This window comes from Corvus brachyrhynchos, unplaced genomic scaffold (genome assembly GCF_000691975.1).
Source record: "Corvus brachyrhynchos isolate BGI_N302 unplaced genomic scaffold, ASM69197v1 scaffold708, whole genome shotgun sequence".
Taxonomy (NCBI): Eukaryota; Metazoa; Chordata; class Aves; order Passeriformes; family Corvidae; genus Corvus; species Corvus brachyrhynchos.
The window spans coordinates 79,571-101,685 of NW_008239557.1; the positions used below are offsets into that span (position 1 = coordinate 79,571).

The window sequence follows — 22,115 nt, forward strand, 5'->3', positions numbered from 1 at the left end:
AATTCTAAGCCAGTTTTCCTTTCATTTTAGCACTTTGAATTTAATAGGAAGATTATGCAAGTCTCACTGCCTTTTCCTTCCATCTCATGTCAGTCGGAGTGGAAGAGTTTGCATTATTCACGGTTAATTAAGCCATGCAAATGCATTCTAAATGATTTTACTGTAGTAATAATAACTCTCTTCTCAGAAGGATGTGCTGAATTTCTTTAAAAAAAGCCCCTTCCAATAAAAATACCATAGGTGTTTGGGAATTTTATTGTCTGCTGAAAATAACCAAATAGATTTATGAATATAACAACCTCGAACTGGTAGTGGTACAGGTTTTAGGTACAAATTTCTCAGGATTTGAGCCATAGTTCTAGCCTTGGAGAAACAGTGATGCCAGTCATAAAAAAAAGTCTCACATTCTGCTGCTTCTGTTTCAGAAAATAAAAGTGTGTTTATTTAGTTAGCAAATTATAGCAATTTTTTAACTTGAAATCCAAGTTTTCAAAAACTTGTTTTGACAACATTCGGTCCTGAATGTAAATTATGGAAAAACCCAGATACATAATTTATTGACATTTTTAAACTCTTAAAGCAATGTATTTTGATAAACATTGCTTGCAATGTAATCTAAACTTGAAAAATCTGATCTCAATGAAGATGGCTTTGCCAGTATAAATGTACCATTATATTATAAGAAAATGTTCCTAGTCAATGGGATTTTTTAAACCAAATAAAATGACACTTCCATATAGCTTAGTCCAAGCCTCTCTCCCCAGAACAAACACAGGTGTATTGGTCATCTGCAGCAAACATCTTCTGTTTGAATAGCGTGACCCAGCACAATAAGGGGAATGCCTGTGGCACTGTGAAGTCAAGCTCTTGAATATAAACTGTCATGTTGTGTTCATATTTAAAGAACACAGTATTTACATACCAGTTACACTTGCAGTTACTCTGACATAGAGTCTTTCCTGAAGGATCACAACTAAATGTTGGAAAAGGCAAGGAAACCACCTCAATCTGCCTTTCTGCTGTATCTGACATTATGAATACATCTAGTCCCTTTCAGAACAAAAAGCTTGTAGGGTTAGACTTAAAACCACTGGAGATGGTTTGGATAAACGTTTGATCATCCCTTGATGTAGTGAAATTCTAGCACAGAGAAATTGCCCATCTGAGACCAGTTGACTGTATACTTCTGTGTATTCCATTCCAGTGCAAACCAGGAGTGAATAAGCAACACAGGAAAGACCAAAGAGAAGGGATCACACAAACATACACCATTCTTATGAAGGAGAGAAACACCTTCCAGGTGAAACAACAGCCTAACTGCATGACCAAAGCCCTCTACTCCGCACTTGAGAAGGAGCTGTGGATGCAGTCAGGGTCTTCTTTCAGGTGGGTGGCAACAAGTAATTACTTCATCTCAGCCATGCCTACCAGAGCCTGCCAGGTGATAGCAATGCAATGTGAATCACTCCTGAGAAATACAAGTATCTGCCTTATAAAGTTTATGAACAGTGGTTATTCTGCCTTATAAAGTTTATAAACAGTGGTTGTTTCTCTTCATCAAACACATTACACTGTAGAACTGAAACTTGAAAACTATCTAAGCAAGAATTTCATTCACGTCAATCCTTGTAATAAAAATACAACTTTTAAAGCCATTTCTTGGGGAACAAGGGTCAGGAATTTGATGGTGAGAGGTGGGGTTTTTGGTTTTGTTGGGGTTTTTTTAGTAAAATTACACATTTCTTTGAAAAACATAGTAAAAAGCTAAAATGAAAGTCACTCATTTAATATTGCTGAGATTTTCCTGGAATCTTCCATGTCGATGAAATATTTTACACATAACACTTGGAAATTATACCTCTTCTCAACACTCATTGTATTTATCCCATGTCCCTTTTAATAGAGAGCAACAATATTTACACATATTCATGTTAAAATCACAGATCCAAGGATTCATTCACAATTCCCTCTTTTATGCAATTATGGTTGTGAAAACCACAGATGCCTTATTGAATGTACACACTCAAAATTATGTGATTGTACTCAGCTCCATACTATATTTAAAGCAATATAATACATATAAATAGAGTCCTCAAGCCACTCTGAAATGCCTAACACCTGGCAGATGAGATAGCGGCTCATAGGAGTTTAAATACTGTATTTTAATTCACTTTTCTGAGGCAGTCAGGCTATGTAATTACTAACTCTTAAAGTTGAAAACATGACTGCATAAAACATTCCCCTTCAGATATATCTGACAGAGTGCACAGGTAATGTTTAAACACTTGTGCTTGATGTCTTATGTCTTAACATATGCTTCCTTCATCTTCCTGGTTTACTCTTTTCTGTTTCTTTTTCATGCCCTTTTGCATTCTGATGCCATTTGCCTGGCCAATTACCTGGCACCCCCTCATTCCTTCTGATTGTTCTTCCATTCTCCGTTATGTTTTTCCTCACTTTGCTTCATTTTGTTCTGAAAATTTCATCCTGTGCTTTCCACATTCCTCTGAGTATGCTCGATGGAAAGGAGTGCTTTTATTCTGTGTTACCACCTGAGTCTAAATCGTGGTGGCATCTAATGAAAGAAGCCAGGCCTCCTTGTCATTTGGAGTAGCTGTGTGTTGGGTCGTCCCATGCTGCGACCACAAGAAGCAGATAAAGAGGAAGTTCTGTGCATCTCTTCCAGGCTGAAATTAGAATAGGAATGATAACTTGTTCTTGCGTGTTTTTTCACAACCTCAGTGGCACTTCTATACAGCTCTTCCTGCTACTAACAGTTTTTCATACAACTAAGCAAAATACAAATATCACTAGAGGCAGCAGGGCTGCATGGGGGAGGTAAATCTAAAGAAAAATGTGGTCTACAGCTTGATATATGGAATCTTTAACTTGTGTTTATGTTATAGGACAAGTAAAAATGGATGGTGTTTTAAACAATGTTTCAAATGTGATTCTAATTTAGCTCATTAAAGGTGAATGAATAACCAAATTAATAATTTATACGAGGAAAGGTATAAAATATTCATTGCATTATGGGTTTTCTACATTACTGTGTGCCACATATAATACAATCGGAGTGCTGGTTGGTATGCTACATTCCAGGAGCCCTATGGAGCTGCTGTCCATTCCTCACAATGCTGTTGGACAGGTACTGCAGAGTCCACACTTATAAACTCATCACTGAATGATTGCTTTTCCTAATGGGAAAGCTTTAATGAAACTGTGGCTGTTGGGAAAATGCCAGGTTTTCAAAAATGAAACATTTCAGTCAAAGTAAGTCAACTTTGGCACAACATCCACTGGGAAAGAAGACAAACTGTATTAATAATTTAAGAGCTTGACTTGGGATGTCAGAACAGGTACTTGACTATCAAACATTGGTGTGTCTGAGGGGTGTTTTTAACGCTTGTCTCATCTTATTTTTCATCTCCATCCCTCTTCTCTGCCTATGGAAATCAACTTCTATACACACACACACACACACACACACACACACACACACACAGACTGAATAAGCCTTTTTTCTCCGTTCTTAAGAAAGATGGGGGGAGAACTTGAAAAGCTGGGAAGTTTCACAGTATAGAAAACTGTTTTCCATGAAGCCTCTCTCACTGCTGTAGTTAAAGAGGCTCTGTCATTGCGTAGGGTTGAGGTCTGTCTTGTCAAAAGAGAAATATTGTTGCAATTTCCAAAATACAAAACCTGTAGTATTTGTCCAATATATGGAAAATCTTCTAGAATTATTTCAGAAATCCCTACCATGTTTATTTTAGTATGTTTTCCTGGTGGCTACCCACTGTTAAAAACTGTACTGGCTGAACGAAAGAACTGCATAGTCTAACTCTATATGCATAAAATTGTTCCACTGTTCCTGGAGATAAAAAGAGTTGCTTCAGAGCAAGAAGCATTAAAAGCGTGTAGGGTACTGGGACAGTGCTTCTGGCAGCAGTGTTTCAAACAAAGTGCACTATCTCTAGTGTTCTCTTGTGTGGGTCAGGGACAGCATCTGCTACTTACATAATTCTTTCTTTGTGTATGTTTTACAATAAACAGGTGTCTTTCAGTTCGGGTATTCAGAAGAAACAAATATATATGTATGTTAATTGGTAGCTGTTCTTTTTTTCCTCTCACTATTCTAAGTGGCATATTCTAACAAAGTGGTTTGTAAAAGCTTTACTCTAAAAGATCCACGTTATTCCACAACGTGGATTATCACCCATTAAAATAATGAAATCAATCACCAAAACTACAGTGGAGTTTCTGTCTGTATTTGTATGTATGCATGATAGTTATACAAGAAAGCACCCATTTATAAAAATGGGCCATTTGGGTGATTAAACAGATGTGCTCTTTGCCCTATATCAGGACAAATTTCTGAAATGAACAGTCATCTGCTTCTGCAGATGGAGAGCTCTGAGGGAGGATTAGCGCTTTCCCATTGCTCATTGTAAACAACCTCAGCCCCAGAGAGGCAGAGAATTATCTCCAGTGACTCACAGTGATCATACGACCAACTTCCTACTAAGTGAATGTCTCTGAGCACACAGTAACTATGGTACATGCATGCACAGAGTAACAATTTCAATGAATTCTACACACACATGCAGTAGAAACTTTCCAATATTGTACTTAGCAAGAAGCAACAAATGCAGTTTATGGTCTTGAAGTAAATTATTTGTTGTTTATTTTCCCCCATGTAAAAAGGAGAAGAAAACCCCATACAACAAGTTCAATCAGCATTGTGATACTGAGAAATAATTTAATTCTTTAAATGGTAGCTATTGAGCCAGGGAAAGTCACCAAGGTACGAGGAAATACAGTAGAAATAAAAGATTAACAATCTGCCAGTTTACTGTCTGACCACTAGGGCACAATTGACACTGGTTGGTACTATAGATAACCACAGAGCCACAAGTCATAAGATATCAATTATAATAAGTTTGGCCAAAACCAGAAAGTAATTTTTTAATCTCATGCAAGAAATATAATGATGCTCTCATTTGAAGAATGAAGACAGTATGTAAAGAACAACCTGCTGAAACAATCAAATAAAACCATCTATCATTACACCACTTTTTGGGATGCATTTATAGTGCATTTGCCTAATGAAATCAGTATTGTATGCTTCAGAGTAAAAAAAATAAGGGATTAAGGAAGACTACATTTAATCCTCAAGGAGCAGAGAATGTTCTTACTGCAAATTGTAGTACTGGCTTCATTCCTCTCACTGTGGATGCTGTGCAACCATCTGGGTTGAAAATTGCAAACACTCAAAATTAGTGTTGGAGACCCTTTCCAGGATACACATGCAGAAGTCTAGGGCTAATGGTTTTCTGGAAGCCCCAGGGAATATGTTAACATTTCTGTAGCTGGCAAAAAACTGCAGAGCAGCAATAGCAAAAATCAAAATAATTGCCAAAGTTTTTATCAAACTAACTTGCCAAATTTATTGCAAAGCTCCTAATTAGTACACAATGAGAGGATGGTACAATATACTTTGTATCTTTACATTAAGAAATTAATGAAGCAATTGGAACAAATATTACAAGAGAACTAAACAAATAAAACCAGGCAACAGAATGTTGTCTCTATTATTTAAATTCAATACTTTAAAACCTTTTGCTTGAGTAAACTTTCCTTGCTTACATTTTTTTCTCTGAAGAGGTTCATTTCTTCAAAAGAATAAAATAAACAGAAATAAATGGTAACTAATGTAAATATTATTAAAACAGAGTCAAGCATAAATTTGGAAAGCCTTCTAAAAACTGTAATAAAACTAATAAGATACATTACAATTAATGCTCATTCAGCAGCGTCAGTTATGACTAATAACACTGTGCATTAAAGCAACTGCAGCAGGTAGATTTAACAAACCAGACATTTAAAGTGATACACTAAATTAAAACTAATTAATTGAGAAAAGATTCAGAAATACATATGGGAATACAGGCAAAATTCTTCAAGAGCTTGTACAGTGAAGCTGAATGCCACAAAATTGTCATATAGAAAAATACTCTTAGCAAAACGTTCCAACAATTTTAGCCTACTTATTTTATAAACCAGCCATTGTTCACTTTATGAAAGGCATTGTAAACAGACAGTTCTCTTTTTGCAGGAAAAAGCCAAAACTGAAAAAAAAAAGAAGAGAAAATGAATTTTTCCTCTACAAAAAAGCAGGGAGAAAACTCAATATAAATAATCCTTCCCTGGAATCCTTTAGCCAGTATGAGGCCAGTAGCAGTTACGAGTACATTTGGGTGACAAAGTTGAAGCAAGAGGGGAAGGGCTCTCTCAGAAACTGCAGACATACACACAGATATCTGACAAGTCTGAAGGCAGACTCCTGAGTCTTGCCGATAAATCCATTCTTATCTTTTTTATTCTGCCAACACAAAGAGGTCCTGGGGACCTCCAGGAGTAAGACTTTGTGAAGTGTAGCATTTTCTGAGATGACACACAAGAAGATGCTGTAAGCAACTACTGAGCATTGTACTTGTGGTTTGAATCACTTTTAATCAAAGACTTCACAGCAGGAAAGTTCTTTGACTGAACACAATCAGAAGTATACACAGGTGTTCTGTTTTAAACACTTTCTCTATTTAAAAATATGCCTTCTCCAAATTGTATGCTACCTTGTCCTTTGTGCCACGCAACCTCTGTTTACTTTGAAATTGATCATAAAAATGATGGTGCTTCCAACCAAACTATGAATCAAAAAACTATGACATGCCCTGAAAATCCTGTCCTAACCAGGTCTGTAACAAAAGCCACAGGCCACATTAACTATGCAATCCTGGGAACACAGCATCGGGATTGACACATATTTTTGCTCTCCTCTCTTACCTGTCCCTGTATTTCTATTCTGATCTGTATATGCAGACCTGTATACTTTTTATCTAAATTTTCTCTTAGTTTTGGGTCAGCTTTTATGTAGGCCTTGTATAAACCCAGAAGTGAGCTAATGAGGGAGAAACAAAGCTTCAGCACAGATTAGATGCATGCCATAAAATCTGATTTGTAAGATTTCTATTCTTCCCAGCAGAGTAAGGTCTAGAGATCTCTGTCATGTTCCAGATCCACACTGCAGTACACCTCTCCACCAACAGACATGGTTGGCTATGCTGGGACTAGAAATATCCTCCAGACTGCAAGGAAACCATTTCTTTTAAAGACCAGAAAGGAAACATGTACCTAATCAGCACCTGGTTGAGGAAAAAAGCCAGTAAGTACTTCTTGACAAGTCACTAGCTTTTGATAGCCTTTGTGCATACTACCATGAAACTGCTACATATTCTAAAGAGCTATCTAAATATTTTATTTTTTTATCCATCAATAATTGTCTGCTTCATCCTCTGATAATTCCAGTTACTTCAAGTAGAATTTACACAAGGGTTAAATTTGGCCTCATGTGTCCCATGGCTTGCAGTGACAATGACCCACCTTTCCTGGCATTTGCTGTATTGTACAGAGAAACAAGACTTTCTTCTCTTTTGGGAGTCCTTTGAACTTGTATAAAGTAGCTATTCCCAAGTGATTACTTCCTTTCTCAATTGATGCAACAAAAGAGCATCACACAAAAAAAGAGCCCCACAGTCATTTTTCTTTTGAACACACAGGCAATGCTGAAAACATTAATGCACATGTGCAAAAGCTCTCATCTCTGGCTCCTTTCTGATACCTATTAGCTCCACAGGAGAGTAAAGGAAAAGAGCATATTAAAGCTCCCTGCATCATCAGATTGAATGACTCTTTTCACTTTTAGTATTGCAAGGATGCCACTGGTAGCTGGAAAAAAGGAAGAGTGTACCTGCAGCTCTTCAGATTGTTACAGTTTAATGCAAAGTCTAGAAGGAAGTCTAAAGGAGGAAAAAATTCCACTTACTAGTGAGCACAAGTCACAGCTTTTTCTTGCTTTTCTGTACTATTCCAGAGAGGAAAGAAAATATCTTTCAGGCTTCTCCTTCCTTTTCCCATCTAGGAATATCTTTGGTTCTTTATGATAATGATTTCTGTAAATTCATATCTAGACATACAAGCAGAATTCCTATGAAAAATGTTATTGAGTGGGTAGAGCTTTCTTTAATAAAAACTGTATCTAAATATGATCTACATTCAGTCTTACATGAATAGGGGAGTCTACACAAACCATCTGCCAGTGTCTCCATTTCTGTGCCTGCTGTTCAGCAGAAAACTTTAGATTACATCGGACATTTTCCAAAAAACATCCTCTCACTGTAGTAAGTTGTAAGGAAATCAAAGTCAGTCCAGAGGACTTCACAGGCCTTTATTATGAAATAAGTTAAGTACCCTAGTAGGCCATCAGTCTGGCTTCAGATTGGGTTAGAGCCGCCTCCTGCCTTCAGGTCCTCCCTATTACTGTTATTCAGCATTTTAGGTATCATTTAACCACAAAATTCACAAGCAATCCCTGAAACTGTAACTGCTTTCAACTAGTTGACACTTACAGATCCAGGATTCCTCTGGTTTATTCTTAGTCCTCAAACCTCAGTTTGAATTCCTTTCTACTCAGTGGCCTGTTATGAGAAGCAGAGGGGATGGTCCAAAATGTGGTCCCACAGGCTGTGCAGCTGGGACACCTTTATAGCTAAAAAGGTTAGCTAGGACACCTTCTCCCTCACACTGGGGAACTTCTATAGCCCAGATTTCCACTTCATAGGCAAGTTTTCCAATCAATAGGCCATTTTAAAAGAGTTGGGAAAAACCTCCCTCTTGCCTTACTACATTTCAGGTCAAACTTAGTGCCATTTACCGGTGTTCATTTTGGCTTGAGGATCAAAAGGCCTAATGGATTTGCACTTTCAGCAGATTTAAAGAGGTTTAAACTTCAGAAATTACAGTTCAAGTGCCTGATTCTTGCATGACCTTATGCATCTGTCAGCTAGAGGACTAAATTTTTTGGAGCATGTGCTGCAATATAGCTTTATTTATCAACTATACAGACAGTCCCAGATGAGAACACCTTAGACTGCAGTAGGCTGAACTGAACCTAGTCCTTTTAAACTCAAATAATTTTTCAGTATTTATCACAAAAGCCATCAGAAAAAACACTCTTACATCTACTTGTAAGAAGTTTACTTTTTCTGGGAACAGAAGAATAAATTAGGTTATCTCTTTCTTCAAATGTAAGCATCTCTGTGTTTCCAAACGGGTGATAGAAAATCATTAAAAAAAATCTCAAATACAATTTTACCAATAATTTAGCTATAATTTTATTGATTAATTAATTTTTCAAAATGCTGACATATTTTTCATTCATATGACCTATCAGTTTGTTTTTGGCTTTTTCAGGCAGAAAGAGATGGATTTGTCCTATCCAGATGAACTGCAAAAGTTACAGCAGTATCCAGCAGATATCCTTCAGATTAACACAATTATCCAGGCCTTAAAGGAAGCTGCAGATTTCTGATTCAAGACTAGACTGTAAACAGGAAATAATAATAGGGAAAAAAAGGCATTTGTACTGCTAAGAAATAACATGGATCCATTCCAAGCATTCTGGATATTTTAACCATATCCTGATAGGCATGGTAAAATGAGGCAGGATGTAACTATTTTTCAGACACAAAATCAAATTGTCAGAAGTGTTATCAAGTCTGCTTTTCTCATCAGAACATGAAAAGCTAAAATGATAAAAGCATTCTTCTAATAATCAGCTACACACCTGCCTTTGAGATGTCAGCTTAGTATTGGTAATTTTATCAATTGTCATCCCCTGTCTAAACTGCCTGTAGAGAACAAGGTGACTGAGAAGTTTATGTTAAACAGCTGTTATGCCATCTGGCATCTTTGACTTCCGTGACCCTTTTCAATCTGGCTTTCAGCCTAGGTAAGGTGCAAAGACTATACTGGCTTAATTGGTCTATGATCTACTCCCGGCAAAATACAGAGGTCAAGTTTCCATGCTGATTATTGTAGATTTGTCAGCAACCTCTGTTAACATGAACCAGTAAGTTTTGCTGACTCATCTGCAGACACTGGCAAGGACGGCCAGAAATCACTGCAGTGACCTCTCCTCTCCAGGGGGTCTGAGAGGGCAGTGTCCGACAATTGCTCCTCTGCCCAAAGGGCTCTCACAACCAGGCTTTTCATCATGCCACTCTGTTGCCTTTCTTGTTCAATGTTTACATGAAGCTTCTCAGGGACAGAACAAGACCATTTGAGCCTGTCATTTCATCAAAACGCGCACAACATTTACCTTTGTTCATTGTGCTTTTTCATCTGATGCAGATGGTCAAGTTGACTCATCTGCCAGCACTTGAGGAGTGTGCAGATACGGGCAGGCAGACTGGTTTAAATTCTACTTTTACCACCTATTTATTTTTAAGAAAGATATTAATGAGTGTGAGAAAGCAGAAGGTGAGGCTTGGCTTGGAATCTGGCAAGTCACAGCTGTAGGTTTAAAGTTCAAAAGAATTATTTGGCTCAGTTATATAGAAAGACCACTCACAAAAGAGCAGGAAAGCCACTAATTACACTGTTTGAAATGAAGAAAAAGTAAAACAATGTCTTACTCCACAAGGAATACTTTAATCCTGAAAACATCAATTTAGCTATTTACCCTATTACCATACCTTTTTCATACAATTCTAAAATACATGTACTATATTAGGGTCAAAGTAGTAGTATATGTTGGCTTTTTTTGTTAATATGCACATTTCTTGAGTTTGCAAACCAGGAGTTTCATACTTGAAGATGCTTATGAGGCATTAAATAAAGCAGTAGACAGTGCTGGAAAAGCAAAACTGCCAGTAATTACTTGCTAATAAAAAGGGATACTAATTATTTATGAGAAGTTCAGGGAATTATTCAATTTTTTTAGGTTAGATTATCAATAGTTCATTGCTGAATCAAAAAATACATCTAGTTTTTCCACTGACCTGTCTGCTGAAACAAAGCTATTACTGCTATCAATCTATTAGGCTTCCTTCACAGATCTTGGAAATAACTTTGCATCACCTCATAAAGCACAGGGGGGAAGCAGCAATCTCTGAGCCATATTATGTTCATCAGTTAACAGCTCTCCAATGAAATTTGCCATTTCTTCTGGAGAACTCTTCTACACATATCACCTTAGGAGCTAAGCAGTGTTTAAACCTAACAGCCTTAACATTTACTGAAATTTCATATTGAAATATGCACCCAGAATCAGAGCTTTACCCAGAAGCAGAACTTTACATAAATGCAATTTACAGAGGAAACTATTTTAAAAACAGTAAGCAAGCACAGTGCAGATCAGCAGATAGCATGCCCCAAAACAACTATCACCTTAAAAAGAATACATTTAGAAGTAGATTTTCAGACTATATCCAAGACCAAACATCCGTTTGTTATTTTACCCATACACTATCTCACATGCATTTTTACATTATTCTATTTGACCCAATGTTCTTATTTCTCCTCCAAAGCCTCTCCTGCTCTGTGCTTTGTTGCAGCAGACCTAAGGTATCAGTGGCTATGAAGTGCCAAAGGATTCTGCAGAAGGTAAAGGCAGAGACCTCAGGATGATGTGGGAGAAGGTAAAACACAACAAAGGGTTCTGGGCCCTCACAACTGCAGAACAGAGGGGAAACCACCCAGCCTCTTTACTGTGAGCTGCTGCTATGAGGTTTTAATCTTCTCTAATTCAAGTATTTCTAGCAATAACTAAAAAAGCCTCAAAAAAGTCTTACTTTCTCTTGTGAGATCTGAGGAACAAAGTCAAGAAAACTCTTAGTGACTGAAAACTTCTACCTGCTCAGACAAGAGACAGAAGAGTGTGCTCCCCTGTTCTTCTCTAACCAATTTTATATGGGAATAACTGAAAGGGAAAGCATATGAAGCTCACAGTCTATAGGAGGAAAAAAAATTCAGAGTTCCTTGAACAATCCTGACAAAGATGGCCACAGGAATACCATTTGGCCACTCCTGTGTCTTAGGAAATTAAACACTAATGTTATCTGAGCAACACTGTGTCCTTCAGAATCCCTGAACCACTTGAGCATCAGCATTTTTTTCATACATTTGACTTCATAAATAGTCATTGGAGGTATTCAAGTTTGGAAGCAGCACACAAAGTAAAATTTGAGCACATACATGGTTCAGTCTATTGGATTTGACAAGACCTGCTGTATAAAACAAAACCATTATTCTTCCTCAACCCCATATTTTCACGTTTGTTTGTGGCCATACTGAACTACAATACTTTAAATCAAATAGTAGTTTGTTTTTCCTCCTGAAAGTAAAACAAGATTATTATCAATGTATAAAATATATTCCATTTTCCTGCAAAAAATGACACAAGTGGGTATCTGGTATACATAAGGCATACCAGAGACTATATCTGTGTGCTGCACACAGTACAATGGTATTTTCAGACTTAAGGTTTCATTACAATTACCAATAATTTAAAAGGTAAGCTATTAAAACAATACAAAAAAATGAGTCAAACAAAGTAGTACATGAATATGAAAAACCAGTTAAGATTAATGTAAAAGATATCCAGACATGGAAGAACAGACATGAGAGACATCAGCTTGCTCCTGTTACTGACTCTATGCATTAATCATGAAGACATGATAAAAGCCTTTTAGTGACCAAGGTACTAGTTTGGAGAAAAGTGATTTTAGAAGATAAAGATTTCCTTTTTCCTCCTGGTGTCACTACAGGGCTGAGTTAAGGCTGAGTGTCTCAAGTCTCTGCTCCTGTAATTTAAATCCATTTCAAGACTTCTTTCTAAAACACATCTTAAATATTATAAAAAAAGAAAAAATCCTTGCCTATTTTTTTTAATGAATACTGCTGCCTAAGTTTACATTTTTGTAAGGTCTTATCTAATTTGTTTTTTATCTTGAGGGAGAACAAATACACCTTTCTTCTCCTCCCACCCCAAATTCCATATTTTCCACTTTATTTCTATTTATGTCTTATGTTTCTATGTATGTCTTTACATGAAAGAAGACTAATTTACTCATTTGAAAGCTCATTAGTTAATACACGAGTTTATTGCTCCTTTAGAGAATTCCACTGCCCTGTGTATGCACAGAAAGCTTTAGTTCTCTATAGTACTTTTTACTAAAGAAATCTCTACTTAAATATTTTTCTTCTACATTGATGAAGTAGTGTAAAATATCCAATAGAAGTCATGAGGAGAAAATGTATCAGCTTTTTGAAAGCAGTTAAGTGTTTAGATGCAACTTTAGTTCAACATGTTTATAATGAAAAAAACTTATACTGCCAGCTACTTATTAGATAGCAAGCAGTTTTAAACATTTACAGTTACCTTAAGCAACCAGCTAATGGAACTTCAAAGCCTTCAGAAAGAAATCAAAGCAGTTTCTAAGTCATTGACTGTATAACAAACATGAGAAATACAGCAAATTATAGTGATAGCTTGAATATTAGTTTTAGTTAGAAATGTACTGCATTAGTTAGATATGTACTGCATAAATAAATTATTTAAGAATTCTAATTAAAGATTATTAAGAATTAAAAGACCTTTATTTTTCTTCAGAAAACTTTAAGTTTCCATCCTACCATTAATATTCAAGCATTTATCATTCATACTAAAAGAGTTTAATACTGCAGTCCACTTTTCATCAGAATACATAGTCAGCTGTTCCACTGCTGCAAACCCGACATCCAAAATCTCATCTACAACACAGTTATATATCAAAATCATAAAATACCTATATTTCAAAAAGATTTTCAATACATAGCAACACAAAGTTAACTCAATTACAGTATTTATTACAGAAGTTAATGTCATTATTTTTTTAAAGCACTGACATTCACTACCAAATACAAAGGAAACTTGAGCCCTCTTTGATGACAGACATAAGGCCACACAGCCTCCTACTTGCACACAGAAGCAGATGTTGCTCCTACACGAGTGACAAAACTAATGGACTTGTACATAGACAGAAGCCAAGGAAAAGCTGGGTGGAAAGGAGGCCTTCAAATATTGTTCATCATTTATTCTGTTACATTGAACATTTTTTTATATATACTTATACTGATAGAATTTAATTCTTAATTAATTGTACAGTTTAAAATAGTTGCTATATTTTAACTAAGATTTTGGGTTTTGCAAATGTAGGTTTAACTTTGTTTCTAGTTATCATTTTCTCCCAGAAATCTGCCTCTGTCTAAGGAAAGTTTTCAGTAGGGGCTGCATCTTAGAAAGTCGGTCTTTGCTCAGACAGGACTCAGTGCTGGTTTAACTTATGTTTACCTTATCCAAATTATAGAAAATTGAGATGCTGTGTAAAGGGGAAAAAAAAAAACAAACTTGGCCTGATTATGTTATTTTCTACAGCATGGATAAACAGAATAAGCAGTAAGATAGCAGTTTTGAGTATCAAGAGACTGAATGAAGTTTACTATTTTCTGTCAAAGGGGTATTTTGTGTGTTTGTCTCAAAGTCTTTAAAGCATAAACAACAACTCCAGCAACAAAGATGCCTCATAATTTATTTTGACTTATTTTTAAAGAGTGTCTTTTGTTGTTTGGGGTTTTTTTCCCATTCTGATTAGTACATAGTGAGCTAGAGCACTGCTGGTCAGTGAATTAATATGTCCAAGATTGTATGAATTAGAAACTTTAGTTAGTGAAATGTTTTCCAGTTTTAAAAACAGTCATTGCCTGAATGCCCTATACTTCTCAATATCATACTCCATCTTTCACATAAAAATCATATGGGCAATTATACCGTAGGTTATATATATATGGAAGCTACTTCTAAGTGCATCCTTTGAAGACATTAGCATTTTAAGTGATCAAAGAGCAGCAAGAGTTACAACTTTTAAGCCCAGACATGTTAGCAATATCATTTAAGGAAAGTGGTTTTAAAATGAAGTCATTGAAGTAAATGTAGTGTCACATCACTCAGGAAATCAGTCAGAACATCATGTCTGGTACTACCCCAAAATGACTGGTTACCAAGCATCACATCATGAAGACAGCCAGTAATAGAGTGCTTGCCTTAATCCTATTTATACGGCTGTATTGGGTGTGACTGGCATTGTCCATCTTTATATGTAATAGAATTGTCAGAAATGCACAGAGCTGTTTTACCCTGATACTGAACATTGCCCAAGCCTATTAAAAATCATGACACATTTTTGGCTTGCCTAGTTGTTAACCCACTTGGATAGATGACAGCTGCATCTACAAAATGCCCAATGGATATTAATGCTTCCACTGCTAAGTGCTTTCTTGTAATATCAAAGACTGAGGCATTCTTAGAAGAGAGTAAGTAAACCCCCCTAAATGAAAGATATGCAAAGTATACATTAAAAAGTGTGGATCTTCCAAACACCTTTCCATTAGGGAGACCTGACATCACAAGGTTAAAAAAAAAAAAAATAGAAAGTGAGATGAATAAACGAGCTAATCTCACTGTTTATTTAAATCCATGTTGGATTTTCATTGTTCTCTATTTGTACCTGCATAAAGTTTTTCAAGTCCTTTTATTGTGCAATCTTGTGAAGGGGAAAAAAAACAACCAACCAACCAAGACTTTAATTCTTTTAGTTACTTTATGTTAAACAAGCCTGAGTTAAAATAAACATCTAACTTCATCCCACAGTCCGTTCCTGAACTCAGTGGCTCAGGAGACTTGAGTTCAGAACTGACTTCTACAGACATCGGAACGTTTACACATTAAATACATACAAAGAACATACTAGTTGTGGTGTAGCATTGTGTTTGGCTGTAAGGGACAGTCTGGGAAGTGAAACATGCTGCAGTAACCACAAATGCCATGCCACAACACTGGGGAGTCCCTGATTCCTGATCGTGAATGATTACTGTATTTGTAGACATACGAAAATCCCTGGGATGATTTGATCTTTGGAGTGATAAAGCACTGCTGTAAAGCATATAGTTGTGTCAAAACATTACTACTCGGACTTCATAAAAACTATTTTTACATTCTTTGGAAGTTCTTTATGTCTCTGAATAACCTGGTAACTTAGAGGTTTGACAGAATAGGTGTTTTGTTTGTCTCTTCGAATAATCCAAAAAATCTAGAGACTCCTATAGATGAGTCTTCATTCTACCTGATACTAACAAAACATACAAGTTGCTCATAGGAGCAAAAATTATAGCATATAATGGGTACCTCAGCCCTCCATAAAATAATAAAATCCACTTAGAACATCCAAGTCAAAATTGCTTATAATAATTAATCCCAGAATTTTTTAAAGATGGAAACCTATATATTTTAAATATTTTGATGCCAAAATCCAGTTGCCTGGGAAAAAAGTTATCCTAAGTAATCTCAGTATTTAATTTTATGAGAGCTATCATGTTATTCAAATATAAGCACAAAAACAACTTGCTTCCATAAACCAAGAAACACAGCTGGTCAGTACAGTAACATGGCTTTAAAAGACTTAATATTTCCTTTACTATATGCTGCCTTTCAAACATTAACATAAAATTTAAGTCCCCTTCAGGAAGCTAGGGGTTTTGCCTGATCCACCATAATATTACTACTGCTATTAGTCTGCCTTAATATATTGTTTGTCAACATGAGGCATTTCCACTTGCAAAAAGTAACCCATTCTTCATTGCAACTTTGTATTGCAATTACAAGTATTAAAGCAAGTAAAAGTTCATATCAAATATTTAAATTGGCAATTTGGCTTAGGTTTTGATTCTCTAGTAAAGAATTATTTTAAAACTCTGAGCTTATGTAACCAAAAATTAAGGGAAAAGAAGAGGTAAGAAGGAAAACCCATATGACGACTCTTTTTTTTAAAGATAGGGTTTGCAGAAAAAAGTATTATAAAATTAGTGAGCCATTTATCACTATTTTCCAGTGCTTACATAAATTAGTCTATAGGACCCCAGTGAAAATAATTTTTCCATGCACAACTTGCCAAAACAAATTAAAATCTCAATAATGCTTTGGGGTTTTGCCAAAGAACTAATAACCTAACAGCTTTATGTTTGTGGCATGAGCATGAGATATTTAGGCCAACAAGCCTAATGACAGGGCAAAACCCAGTATTTTTTCTAGTCATTTGTGTTGTACATATCCATTAAAACTGATGTGGACAAAAAAATACTTTTTTTGAGGAAGGGAAGAACATTTTCCCATGTTTTACCTACTCAGCGCACAAGTACCTTCCTCCTGCACATCTCTTCTATGCTACCTCTCCATCTAAACTGCACTGATAACAATTCCCCACTTCCACTTTACTTTTTAAGTACCCTCTTAAGCCCTCTTTAAAATGCTAGAAGTGTCCTTTTCTTTCTCATTTCCTTCCTTTCTGCTTTTATCATTACTTTTCATCTTCACAGTATTTTAAGGGATTCTATCCCATCATAAAAAGGGATATGAGAGTTTTTGTGCTCGAACGTTTTGCCCCTTCTGTTCTTCACGTGGTTGTGACTGAGACAAGCCCCATAGAAAGGGGGGACAGGTAAAATACTCTTTTTTTCTTTGACTATACCGCTTTAGCCTTCCTGATTTGAACAACTAATAAAACAATTTTGTCTTAAGTTCACACAAATGAAATCAGATTTTGTTTCAAAGAACTGAATCATCTGCTTCTCAAGCACACTCAATCTCCTACAGGAAAACCAGGCATTTATCTGCTACACTTCTGTGTACACTTTATTAATCAATCACACATCTTCACATGGTTTCAGGTCTCAGCTTTGACTTAGATTTTTAACTGTAGACTTGCAAAATTTTTTCATCTATCAACTTCCAGCCAGTAAACTGAAATTATGCGACTTCTCTGGATTTTCTGCTACCAGTTTTAAGAGAGAGCTGCAGGATTGATGCTTGTTACAGTTTTAAAGCCAGTTTCCCAAAACTTTTCTGGAATTACATTCTGTGCTTATTTTCCTTAGGAAGCTATGATTTATTGGTCAATTTTAACCCAATTTGGGAGAAGGATATAGATATCAAAAAGACCAAGTTTCTACACGCTTTCTGAAAAATCAGTAGGACCCTGAAAAACTGATACAGCAAAAATGCCCACATATTAAATGTTTCCAACATGAAAAGGCAAGTGTGACTTCAGTAGTCAGCTGGGTCTTCTGGGTTCCCAATGCCAACATATATCCTTGCTAAGCAGGCAAAGGATGTACCCTTAATTAAGGGACACAAGGACAAGCCTTGAAAAAAGATGAGAAAGGATAGTTGGGCAACTGGACTTCAAAGGGAATAAAGGAAGAAGTGGAAATACTGCACTTTTCTTAGTACAGGCTGTCCCTAAGCAATCCTTTAGCAATGTGGAACTGTAGCAGCGTCTGGGTGAACAAAAAAAAAGGTGATAATTAAGTAATTAAGTACCATCTTGCTCTTCAGCCTCTGATGTGCTTGATGTATTCAGTGAGACTAACACATTACCTCCTGTGACGTCCAGGATCTCACTACAACTTCCAGTCATGTTGATGGTAGAGCACTCAGGTAGCTCCATATGCATGAAGTGAAACCATATTAATTGTCAAGCATGACTGGAACATAACTGCAGAGCCATTGCAACTGATGCAAACCAAGAAACAGCAAAAACCTTATTTCATTATTTCTTTGTAATCTCCTTCAGCTGTTCAAATAAAGGGCCTAATTTTCAAATTTTACCCCACTGACAGTTGAAAACACTATAAACACTGTTTTCTTCACAAGCAAGACACTGACACTCAAATTATGAATTGAGAGTTTACTACTTTGATGACCTCATTCTCAAGTTTTCTTCACGCAATCCACTCTTGGGAGAATGTTCTGGGGCTGACTGTGTAATTTACAGCCAGGCAAAGTGTCAGTGATAAACCTCTTGCACTGTTTCACACAAGGAGATAATTACAGTCTAACACTGGTTTGCATCCACTGTGAATAGGTGTAAAAAACTGAAGAAGATACGAGCTTATGGCAAATATAGTAAATAACTTTTTTTTTCCATGAGTCTTTAGTTCTATGTATTGAGAGGTTAAAAAAACTGTATATCATGAAGCCAAAAAAATCATATTTAACATCAAGATCTACTGTAAAAATGCTAAAGGAACATTTTTTTATTCATACTTATAATCATCTTTGTATATTTACTGATAGGGATTTTATTTGTTTCATTAATAATGCTCTAAGAAGAATGATGATAGTAACATCTCTCAATTGAACTCTGATGATGTCACTCTTTTCATTTTTTTTTTGCCTGCTGATTCATTCATTCTACATCAAAAAGAAATCATATAATGGTTGAGGTTGGAAGGGATCTTAAAGATCATCTAGTTCCAGCCCTGTGCAATGGGCAGGGGCCCCTTAGGATTCTCCTGTTCATTTCTTTGTTTATTCAAGGTGCAGAAAGTTGTAAATTGCTTATTGTTAAGCTTTTGTTAACATTCTTTACCCTACCCCTTTATTTACAGAGCTCTGAAGATGCAGCCTGTCATCCTTATGGCAGTGAAGTGCTCCCAGGGCGGGCTGTACCTCCTACCTTGTGCTGCAGGTCCTTCTCCTTCACACTTCCATGCACAACTGTTTACCACCTCACACCAGCTGAGCAATTAAGGAATTAAATGGGCATGAGTACAGTACCATTTGAGAGCAGTACCCTTCTAATACAGACAAGGTCTTTGAGAATAACTCCCTGTAAAACAGGGGGTCGTGCAGAACTAGGCCTAATCAGATGGGTTTGTCTACTGAAGCATTTTATTTGCGTTTTGACCATGTGTTGTAGTTTAACCCCAGCCAGCAGCCAAGCCCCAGGCTGCTGCTTGCTCACTCCCCCACCAGAAGGATCCGGGAGAGAATCAGAAGGGTAAAAGTGAGATAACTTGTGGGGTGAGATAAAGACAGTTAACAAGTAAAGTAAAAGTAGCACACACAAACAAAGGAAAACAAGGAATTCTTTCACCACTTCCCATGGGCAGACAGGTGTTTAGACATGTCCAAGAAAGCAAGGGCCCATCACACTTAACAGTAACTTGGGAAGAAAATGTCCCCCCCTTCCTCCTTCTTTCTCTCATTTTATATAAAGAACATGATGTCATAAGGTATGGAATATCGTTTTGGTCAATTGGGGATCTTTTAATTCTGTCAGAAATGTGAGACAGAAGAAGTGTGTTGAGATGTTTAGTCTTAAATTATTGCCCATGAGAGAATATTCTTATTTGCCAATAAAGCCACAGGAATGAAGGACACTCTGAAAGTCACTGAAGTATTTGATGACGATGTACTGCTGAAGAAATACCACAAAGAAATTCTGGATTTGTAAATCAGCTGGAGGAAATATGTAATACTAAGACAACTACTGTGCTATTCAACATCTGAAAACAAAAGGTTGATAATCAGTGTGGCTCAAGCAAGTGGCTTCCACAAAGGCAAACCCAGCTGAACTGCCTTTGAGAATCCCACCAGCAGCACAGCTGAGCAGAGGTATTTATTTCTGAGTTAATTGGACAGCAACTGAGGAAAAAGGACAGATTCCGAAGTATGAAGCAAATTCACCAATGTGATTTTGCCTTATGGGGGTGGAAGATGGTCACAACAAAATCAGATAATTGAGTTTGGAAAGGACATTTGTATGTCCCCTGGTTCAGCCCTCCACTCAGAGCACCGTCACTTCAACCTGAGTGAGCGTTAGAGTGATATACCATGGAGATACCAATCACAGGCCCACACTTTATCCAGGCTCTGAGTGAAACTCTGGCACCGTCTCACCATCTCTGAGGAAGCAGGTGGATGAATTGTTCACCTTGCCCTCACTTTGTATTGTCCAAGTGTGTGGTGGCAGTTTTAGCTAGCATACTTGAGTAATATTTGTTAAATCATCTCAACCTCTATCCCTGATCTGTAATTAGGAATGGACACATGCTATGTGATCTGTAGTATGACTGGTCCAAGAATCTTTTTATAATGATATTTCTTGAGCAATTCAAACTGTCTTTTGAGACTGATATCTGCAAAAACAATTACTGAAAAGTCTTAGAGATAGCAGCTTTTTCTGCAAGCATTTTTCATATTAAGCTATTCAGTGAAACAGCTGGGGCAAGCAGGGGAAAGTATAAGCACAGGCATGGGCAATTTAGCATATTGTTCTACTCAGTGTAAACACATGAGGTTTTTTTTGAGGCATTTGCTCAGATGTAATTATTCTAATCTTGTATTGAGAAAGCATGTGTAGGAAGTGTTTTTTCAATCAAATGATCAAGAAAGATAATCCAAAATGCTCTACATCCCATGTTGCAATTAATTCTCTTAATCTTTAGCTTTATTCATGTTAAAAAGCACTTTGTAATTCTGTGAACTATACCTCATCCTGCTGTAGGTATTATTTTGTATATCACTGCTGGAGCATAATAAAGCAATGGTTCAGTTCTGTGTAATACTGAAAATGATATTACCACAGTTAATGGTTTCTTTTCATTTAAATAAACTCTATTGACTGAGATGCTGATTTTCAGTACGCAGTATACCTACAAAAGTCTGTTGTGATTACTAAGATATGAAATAAAGAAAATATGAGAGACCAGCATTTGGAACAATCTTTTAAAAACATATGCAGTAAAAGTCAAAACATGCCTAGAGCAAAAATTTTGCCACAATGTTTATTAAGTAGAAAAGCAAGGTCTTATATGTGATTTGGGTATATATGCCATGTGTCTTTCAATATGTCACAGCAGACAGAACATTTTATAACCAATGTAGATGCCCCCGTGTACACTACTAGAGAATGATAAATGTGTTTAATCAAACTGATCAAATTTTATGACACTATTAACATTATAAGATGTGCAGGTAAATGGATACATATGCAGATATGTTCCTTTGAGGATGTCAATTTATGTTTTCAGATGCTGCATATATAGCTGAATGTTAAACTCCTTTTCAAACATTAAATTTCATTTGGAACAAGTACACCACTCTGTTTTAAATTGTTGACCTTAAATAGCTGATCATTAAAGTGTCAGCCATTTGTCTGAAAATACTAAAATGGATTCTGGATGGCTTCCAGAATCTCAAAGAATTATGTGACAATGTAAAATGGATTATGTACTTTTTCAATGATGAGTCCAGCCTGTCAATTTCATTATTTCTCTTCTTGCTGTGTACCCAGGACTTACATTATGCTTTGGAAATGTAAAGGTCAGCTTTAGGTGGT

The 22,115-nt window shown here is 36.4% G+C and overlaps 1 long non-coding RNA gene across 2 annotated transcripts in view; it reads left to right on the forward strand.

Moving 5' to 3' along the window:
• The window catches only part of LOC108448609, a 21,740-nt gene extending 336 nt beyond the window's left edge, over positions 1-21,404 (forward strand). Inside the window, exons 2-3 of one of the 2 annotated variants that reach the window (XR_001864566.1) lie at positions 1,205-1,386; positions 19,381-21,404. This is a non-coding gene — a long non-coding RNA (uncharacterized LOC108448609). Of the gene's footprint in view, positions 1-1,204; positions 1,387-7,074; positions 7,369-19,380 lie in introns of those variants that run through there. The other variant, XR_001864565.1, reaches the window with a different exon arrangement.
• Positions 21,405-22,115: the final 711 nt, after the last annotated feature.